Here is a 9,763-nt window from a genome sequence, read left to right on the forward strand (position 1 = left end):
GTTAATTTCAGGGATAACGCCGCTTCTAAATTGCAAGCAGCGTTTTGTAACCCTGGGTTAATTTCAGGGATAACGCCGCTTCTAAATTGCAAGCAGGGTTTCGTAACCCTGAGTTAATTTCAAGGATAACCCCGCTTCTTAATTGCAAGCACGGTTTCATAACCCTGGGTTAATTTCAGGGATAACCCCGCTTATAAATTGCAAGCCAGGTTTCATAACCCTGGGTTAATTTCAGGGATAACCCCGCTTATAAATTGCAAGCAGGGTTTCATAACCCTGGGTTAATTTCAGGGATAACGCCGCTTCTAAATTGCAAGCAGGGTTTTGTAACCCTGGGTTAATTTCAGGGATAACGCCGCTTCTAAATTGCAAGCAGGGTTTCATAACCCTGGGTTAATTTCAGGGATAACGCCACTTCTAAATTACAAGCAGGGTTTCGTAACCCTGGGTTAATTTCAAGGATAACCCCGCTTCTAAATTGCAAGCAGGGTTTTATAACCCTGGGTTAATTTCAGGGATAACCCCGCTTCTAAATTACAAGTTTGGAACACTTTTAACCTAGAGTTTATATTTCCAGTTCTGGTTTGAATTTAAAATTTAAAATCAATAATGATAAATAAGGTGTGTTTTCTTTTAAGATAATCTAGTGTGACAACTTACCGACGATGGAGCAAATTGTCACTAGTGAACATTTTCTATTCAACAGTTTACAACTCTGTAATGAAATAAGATATGAAAATCTAACGAATACAACATATGTGCCCAATACTTCCTTCTTTCATTTGGTATAAGATTTATACCATTCTGATGTATGGTGCTTAGTAAATGTTAGACAGTGTGAAAGGTGTGACAACTTATCCCGCTCTCCCCTAAGCTAAAACTACAGTGAGCATTGGCAGGCTCCTGCTTTCACAATTGTACTTTTCCTTTTGTATAAACCCTGATTAACAGCATTTTTTCACAGTTGCAGTAACGCCATTTTAGGGAGGAAATTTTAGGCTGGAGCTGAATGGATGGACTATTCCACAGAGACCGAAAATCTTCAGCGGCTGTATCTCTGATGAGTATCAGCTATTAGCTGTTCTCTGCTGGATATTCTCCTGGGTTCTGCTTCTGCTGAGCGCTGGGCTGCTCCGCTCTCTCCTTATCATGCCTGTCCACCTGTCACACTTGGCCTTCTGTCCACTCCCCGCTGCGGTAACTATTAAGCACACAGTCACACACGCATTACTTACTCATCTGATCAATCACTCACACGTATGACACGAGATCATTTTACTTATATGCGAGAAACTGCACAGATGGCTGCACATGCACACGAATGCATGTGAAAATCCACTTGAAGGGGCATAATTCTCATGCAATTTGTAAAGTGGATTTTGGTTGCAAAAAAAAGGTTTTTGTTAAAAAATACATCAAACCTGGAAATTTAAACTTTGTTTCTTGGAATGCTAAATTAAAAAATCATTGTAAATTTACATTTATGCATTTTGCAGATGTTTTTTTTCCAATAGCAACTGGCAGTGGATTGTAGGTATATATACAGCTGTACCCAGGGAATCAAATTCATGATTTTTGCAATGTGATCTCATGAGAATACATGTGTATTTTTACGTTTCACAGTAAAACGTATAATATCGACGTTTTGACAGGTCTAATACGTAACTTAATTACGTATTTACAGCTTTACAAACGTACAAATTTGTACGCAAGTTATTCCTATTCATAAATATTAAAATCGCGGGCATTGGCGTTTCTAACTCATATTAATGACATGTTTTCAGTCATATTTTTTGACTTATTTAATGATTATGATATTCAGAGAATTTCACAATATTGAACATTTTAAAACTTTAAAATTAATAACATTTCTGTATTTATATAACTATTTTTTGAATATTTAGTTTGTTTGCCATGACACACAAAAATGCGTTTTCTCGTATGCTGTCTCCTATGCAATACTTTATTATTAGTATTAAGCAATAATTACACCAAAATACAACGTCAATTCACAAAAGATGTTACTTTTATTAATTTGGTGTAATCCACATCTTTTAAAAATTCATACGATTGCGAGGAACAGATCCAAATTCAGCCCTTTATCCAGCAATCTTAATCCAAGTTCTCATCAGCAACCGTAAAGTCAGATTGCGCGTTCGTTATGGCTAATATAAATTTGAATTCAAATATCGCGCCTCAAGAAGCTTTACGACACATTGCTTTACGGCAGTGATATCAAACGCTCATTGGCTCTTTGCATGCCACGTGACATATTTGCGTCATTTCCATTTCAGTTGGTGTACGTTTGAAATTTTAAAAAAATGCACCGTGACCGAGGGAAGCCGGATCAACATTCTCTTGGATTAATAACTTTAATACTTCTCTTTAATTTACTTTATGTACTCCAGAGAGGACCGCGGCTGCAGCACGTTGTCATTTTAACTACTTTTGCTACTGATTTTAATATTCGCAATAAATAAGTTGTTGTGATTACACGTTACATGATCAACGTTAAATTATTTTAATAAAGTTTTGCGTAGGACTGCAGTGGCTTAAAATATCTTTTAAATGCTATATTGTTACTAAAATGTTCCTAAACATATCTGTCTGTTACGTTGCATAATATAAAAAGAATACATTACGTATTTACATTTTTTTTATAAAAAGGGTTTGGGTTTAGGGTAAGGTTTGGTAGAGTTAAGATGGTAACATATCGCCAAAATGGTTAAAGGGAAATTATACAGCAATCTTTATGGAATGAAAGATACGTAAATCTTTTACGTTGTTTAGCTGTAAAAACGTAATAATTCTATGTTTAAATGTTGTAACTATGTGTACTTTATACGTTAAACATCTATTTAAACGTACAAAAAATACGTTTTTTGTTTTGGAAGTTACGTGTAAATACTACATATTAACAGTGAGACCAGACTGATTTCTGCTTTGCTAACGCCATGTACAGTTTGAGCTACAGTAATATGTATACATATTAAATGTAAGTCTGTACTGCCACTGCTGCCCCCTCAAAAAACAAACATGCATTATGCCCCTGCCTACCAAAAAGGTCTTTGGCGTCCTCCAGGAAACAAAAATAAATAAATAGTCGAACACAGTCGAACCCACGTGCACTTACGCTTACATGAATCATCACTCAAATGAATGTGTATAATGCTTAAAAAACCAGTCCGACATTCACCAGTCAAAGGTCATCTCGCACAAGGGCGCAATAAAGGCCCAGTGGACATACTGTAGATTGTGTGCCAAGTGGGCACATTTATTCTTGCATTTCAAATGTGCTTTCAAAAGCTCAAGACTCTTGCCATGACAGAGTTAAAACTGCAGGTCACTCTCTTGCTATCACAGAGAGCAGAGTCGCCGTGATAGGTTTTCTTTTCTCAGCGCCGTTCTGTAAAAGCTCACACGATTTGACGCTAATGTTTCCAAGCTGAAATAAAGTCCTTCCCCTGAGGAGACACTGGCATTAGAGTCAAGCCAAGTCGTGATAGCGCCACCACCCCGGCACCAGTTTATTCACGAACGTGCGTCTGCGCTATATTGACTCCATGGATTAGAGTAGTGCGTATGAATAACACCCTCCCTGCCTGGGATCTGTAGGAACAGAATGGGGTCAGAGGCGTGTTAGAAAAGAACACTGAGATCCACCAGATTAGATTATTTGAAGCCCTTTCCCGAGCTCCCGTTTTGACAACAAATATCCCCGGGCTAGCCGGAGATGGTCACTGGACGACTGCTCGCGACGTGGCAAAAACAATGTGTTGATTTTGATCTAGCGTAGGGCCGCTCCCTCTGTCCATAGCGGTTATGTAAATAAACGTGTCATTCGGGAGGTTAAAGCTAATTTCGGACCCCCGTTTCAGATTATGTCAAAGAAAGAGGAGCAGAAGAACAGGCTCGTGACCTTTCGGCTAAGGCTGTCTCTGTGGCTAATTTACAAGTGCTGTGTTAAAGTCCGAGGTCAGGCGTTTTAAATGGCCGGGCATTCTTTCCATTGTCTGTTTCATTAAAAAGCATCGTGAGCTTCAGGATGCAGAACTCTTCAGATCTGACCTCTGCATCACAGAGGCATGCTGTGTTAAATTAGTCTGATGTGTTGCCTTAAGCGCATGTAGAATTTCGTCTGTTGTCCACTTTCACCTCACAGCTTTTGCATTTAAACCTTTGCTGTTAATAATGCCATCCTAATGGAAATCTGAATCTCTGAATGATGAACCGGCTGGGTTTGGAGAGGGAGAGAGGAGCAGAGATCAAAATAAATGCTTGCCATGTGAGTAAAAAGTGGCATTGGTGGGTAGAATATTTATGAAGGACTGTAAGGTAATGTGTGTCTTAAATTGAATTGCGTGGATGACAGTCTAACCCTTGCAGATGTGAGCAACGTGCACAGTTTAAATCAAAGCGCCATCTACTAAATGAAACATCTGTTGCACGTCTTTTAACAACTTGTTTCCCTGTGAAATCTGTACAATTAAAGGGTTAACTAAGGTGTCTTTTTATATGTGACACAACCTGATCTCACAGGTACTTATTTTATGTGGTGGCCATTTTGTATACATTTTGTATCTAAGATTACTGGAGCAAAAACAGATTGTACTAATACGAGCTTAGACATTCACGAATCATACTCCTAAAAAATATAGGTGCTTAAATGTAGAGATGCACTGATTTACAGAATAAAACTATAAAATAAAAGCCTCATGCAAAGCATTCTGGGAACCAGAAATCCTCGTCAACCTTTTGCAGTTTTTTTCCTTTTATTTTGTTTCCCAGAATGCTTTGCATGAGGCTTTTATTTTATAGTTTTATTCTGAAAAGGCAAAGACTTAATGTTTAATGTTCAGTTAACTTTGAACAAACTGTTGCCAGTAAATCACATGCATTTAAATCTACAGTAAGTTACTGTCAACCAGCTGCCAGTAATACAGTAATTTCTACAGAAATTGTAAAATGCAATGAATCTGAGCTCTGTGTATAGAAAATGTGAAAGACCATCACTAGTTTAATGTTCAATTATGAATAAATTACATAAAAATTTTTCTTCAGAATTTAGTTATTGCTAATTAATATAACCACCAAACCAAATTATTATTTAAATAATCAGCTATCGGTACAAGTGAACAAATATTATACACTGTCAAAAAAAAGGTACAAAACTGTACCTTTTTTGTCGCTGGGGTGGTATCCCAAGGTACCGTTTTGTACCTTTACATGTATATAAACATAATACAATGTTGTACCTTTTGAAGTACATTACTGTTCCTTAAGGATCTATTTTGTACTTTTAAAGGTACAGTTAACTGTTTTGTACCCCTAAAATTAAACTGATACAAAATTGTTCCTTAAGGTAGTGGTTCCCAAACTTTTTCAGTGTGTGGCCCCCCTTGTGTACGGTGCATTCCTTCGCAGCCCCCCAAAGAAAATTTGTGACAAAAAACTGTTCTAAAACTCAACATTTTAATAAAAAAAAACATTAAATTATACAAAAAAGTAGTGCTTTTGGTTAGTAGCCTTAATATTTTAGGTTTAATTACACAGAATTCATGATAAATTAATGTATTTCATAAAATGTCATAAAACTGGGGCCCCCCTGGCACCATCTCGTGGCCCCCTGGGTGCCCCGGCCCCCAGTTTGAAAACCACTGCCTTAAGGTACACAATTGGTCCTTAGGGTATAATATTGTACCCCGTAAGGTACAACATTTCAATGTGTTTTATACCCATAAAGGTACAAAAAGGTACCTTTTACAGTACCACCCCAGCGACAGAAAAAAGGAACAACTTTGTACCTTTTTTTCTGACAGTGTATTGGTGCATTTGTACATAAAAGGTTCTTCAGAGCGATGCCATAGAAACATTTTTTGGTTCCTTAAAGAACCATTAAGTCAAAGGTTTTTTGAAGAACTTTTTCTTTTATACATTTTTATAATCTTAATAATCTTTTTGGTGACAGAAAGCTCCTTAAGATGTTAAAGGTTCTGTCAAAAATGTTTTTTTATTATTATTTACTGTTACGAATTGTCATGAGATTGTGTTGGATGACACTAGTTATTCTTGCCTTATGTCACCCATATTAAAATATGAGAAACACTTTTAGCATAAAAAATTGTTCTTTTATTGCTCAGGATAATAATCTCATTTGTGATTTTTGCAGATAAATACTGCTGTGGTCATATAGAGACATATGACGAAACTGTATGGCCATTGATTTGTTTTGGACATTTATTAACCTGTAAAAAAAATATTTTATATCCTGCCTTTCCAGCCCAGTCTCACAAACTTACGTACTTATAGTCACGTAATTTTTTGATTCTTTTTCGTGATAAAGTCACGAATTTCCGTGTTTTTCGTGATTGTATCATTCATTTTCGCTTCGGTTTAGGGTTAGATTTACATAAAATGACATCCTTACACAAGCCCAACTCTAACCCTAACGCCAGGTGACAATGGTTTAAAATTTAGAAAAAAATAACAAAATAAATCAGAAAAAATAGTATAAACCAATACTTAAAGTGACATCCTAATGCAAACACCAAATCTAACACTAAACTGTAGCGAAAATGGTTTGAAAATAGGAAAAAGCAGTTGAGTAAACAATACGTGACAATGACACATAAACAGAAATTCGTGATACGATCATGAAAAAAACGTGGAAATTTGTGACAGTATCACGAAATTTTTTAAAAAAAATACGTGACTATACAGTAGGTACATAATTTAGTGAGACTGGGTAGGCCTATGTGAAACTGTTCACTATTTAATCTCCCCATCTATCCTTTAACCCCCCTACCCTTTGCTTTTGTTGTTCTCATCAGAAAGTGAGATTTGCATTGGTCTTTGGTGTCCTATCCAATCTCTTTTGTTCTCTCGTGCTCTCTTGATTTGACTGGATTGTGGAAGAGAAATGATTGTGTAGCCTCAGGTAAGATTTTGTAGCTTTACATATCAAAGTCACTAAATATCTTTCTCTCTCACACACGGGGGTAGGGGGGGGGGGTTGTGGTGTCGAGGGGGGAAACTTCCAAGCCAAGTTTTTACGGGGGATTGTTTGCTTAAGCGCACGAGAAGAACAAATCCAGCGAAACAAAAGGGATTACGGAGCAGTGTCGCTGTTGTGTTATTTATCTATTCTGCTTTTATTCCAGGGCGATGCGTCAATGTCAGTAGACTCGACTCGCAGAACGCTCGGTAAACATGGGAAGCTAAATAAGGTGTTTGTAAATGGTAAAAAATGGGGCTGATCTCTCAGCTCTTTCTCTTTTGTGTGCTAACATCAGTATCTTTTCATTTTCTCTCGCTAAGGAAATGCATACTGTGATTTATCGTCTATACATAATGTAATACCGTACGAGCTTCAATGGCTCAATCAGTTATGTTATTTCAAGATTAAACTATTAAATACTGAGCGTTCAGATCTAATAAAATATCTATATGACTGTGGATTAATATTCTAAATTCAGAATCAATCAATAAACAATGGCCTTTAAATTCATTTTAACCCTTATCTTCTGAAGTAGACTTCACAAGCCTGTGCAATATTAATATTAATAAAAGCCATTTTAAATTTGGCTTAAAACTAAAAAGGCAACTTTTAATTAACCAAAAACTCGAATGTTAAGTATAATTTTCACGTCTATAATGACATTATACTGTATGTTATAATATGTATAATGACATATAAATAATATAATATAATACTGCTTTGCGAAATTTATTTTCGAGTTATTATTATTGCAATATCAGACATACAAATCAAAATCTAAATAATAGTTACCTTTCTTATGTAGGCTATACAATATAACTTTAACAAATTACTACTTGGTACTCAACATGCAAGGATCTCCCTTAAACATTTTCGCTTGCTTTTCTTCTGAACGGTTGTTTATTTCCAGACCCTGGGGATGTCTGTGATGTAAAGATTGTGATGGCTACGAGACATAATGCTATTGATTTGCTCGTGAATCGCGTGGACAGCAACCATGCTGCAATCTGGGGCAACGTCTGAGCATGTGTACGTACCACATCAGAGCTCTGCAGAAAGGACATGACAATGTTTTGATACGGTCATCATGTCCTCTTGCCTGATGCTTTGTAATGCCTCTCTGACAGAGTCAGGACGTAATGGGATCCATATGGGGCCGCTGGAGCCCGCTAGATCAGCACCACAGCTAGTCAGGCACAGGAAAGGTGACAATTTGACTACTTTTCATGGCTCCGGTAATCTAGCCCCAGTATCAGATGACCATGTCCGTGGCCAAGCCTTAGTCAGTTTACCAAATGTCTAATGCATATCAAATCATATTTTACTTTTTTTTTGTTTTGTAGCAGAATTGTATGTTTTTTCTATATGTTAAACAGTAGTGTCCAAAAGTAATTTTACAGGGGGACATTTTTACAATATTTGCTTTGTATGGTACAAAGTGGATAAACAACTAAATTTAGATATTTATTTATAATTTATATTAATATATTTAGAAATAAAGATATTTATTGGACAAAATGATTTAGCAAAATTGTAAACCACAGCGTGGTTTAGGGGAATCTGTTTTTTTATTAAAATATAAAAAATGCATAGAAAAACAAAAAGTTTGTGATAAAGCATATTAACTCCAGTTTTATCTGTTATTAATATTTTTTATTCTCTTTTGTGAAAATATTTTCATACTCATTATTAGGGGTGGCACGGTTCACAAAACCCTCGGTTCGGTTCGTATCACGGTTCTATGGTCACGGTTCACGGTTCAGTTCGGTTCTTGTTATTTTTTCTTTGCATTTTTAACACTCCAGAAATGTATTATCTTATTAATGTATTAATTATCCATAATTTAGGATACAGTAAAAAAAGTTATATCATGTAATCATGCACAAACTGAATTTGACTTTAAGCACATTATTGGGACCATCTCTGAGGAAAGCCAGATGAGATTTTGATAGAGCAAGAGGGAAGACATTGATGATTTCAACATGCTTTTCATTTAATTGGCAAAAAAGAGAATGTGTAATGCCATCTACATAAACTTCATGTGCATTTTTAGCACACAAAGATAACTTGCATTTATTAAAATGCCAACTTCAGTGTAGCTCTTAGGTTTATCACTGAGAGGCTGCTTTAATACTGAGAGTTTATGTGGACGAGAGAGAAACATAACCTTTGCACCTGTAATATTTAAATCTCTTTTAGTCTCTTTTGTCCACTTTTGACCACTTCTGTCGTGATTACTTTGAGGGGCAATTTCTGAAATAAGATCGCGCAACTTTCACACGCTAGCAAAAGAAACTACGCGGAAATCAGACGCTTTAGTTGTATCAATGAAAGGCTAAAAATAGCGCTGAATACGAAAAGACGAAAAACTTTCAGTACCTCATAATAGATAAATGGTCGGAGAGAAGGCGATCTCCTGTGGCTGAGCACATTCAAACCATAGACTGCAGTTCAATCATTTCCGCTGTCATCATAAGTAACATGAAATAAAAATATGTTTCCACACACCAAACTTATACGACTCTGGCGCATCCTCCAACTGCGGGCAGACTTCCTTTTCTCTCCCACTTGCCATTTCTACACCTAACATAACCTGCAGTACTTATACTCCAAACCAGTCACCTCTTCTTTCGCGCGAAAGGGAAACACGCTATCTGAGGTCACAAAATACAGGGCATGAGACTACATTGCGCATGCTCTGAACCGAGACAAGCGAACCGAACGGTTCGGATTTTTTTCATGGACCGTGCCACCCCTACTCATTAT

The 9,763-nt window shown here is 36.6% G+C and overlaps 1 long non-coding RNA gene across 2 annotated transcripts; it reads left to right on the top strand.

Moving 5' to 3' along the window:
* Positions 1-339: 339 nt before the first annotated feature.
* On the top strand, positions 340-8,236 carry LOC135778523 (uncharacterized). 2 transcript variants are annotated; one of them, XR_010544577.2, is made up of 4 exons: positions 340-1,197; positions 6,831-6,937; positions 7,908-8,026; positions 8,125-8,236. It is a non-coding gene; the product is annotated as an uncharacterized lncRNA (long non-coding RNA). The 2 variants fall into 2 exon arrangements; XR_010544576.2 differs by having other exon boundaries at positions 7,908-8,236.
* Positions 8,237-9,763: the final 1,527 nt, after the last annotated feature.

Source organism: Paramisgurnus dabryanus, chromosome 19 (assembly GCF_030506205.2).
Source record: "Paramisgurnus dabryanus chromosome 19, PD_genome_1.1, whole genome shotgun sequence".
Taxonomy (NCBI): Eukaryota; Metazoa; Chordata; class Actinopteri; order Cypriniformes; family Cobitidae; genus Paramisgurnus; species Paramisgurnus dabryanus.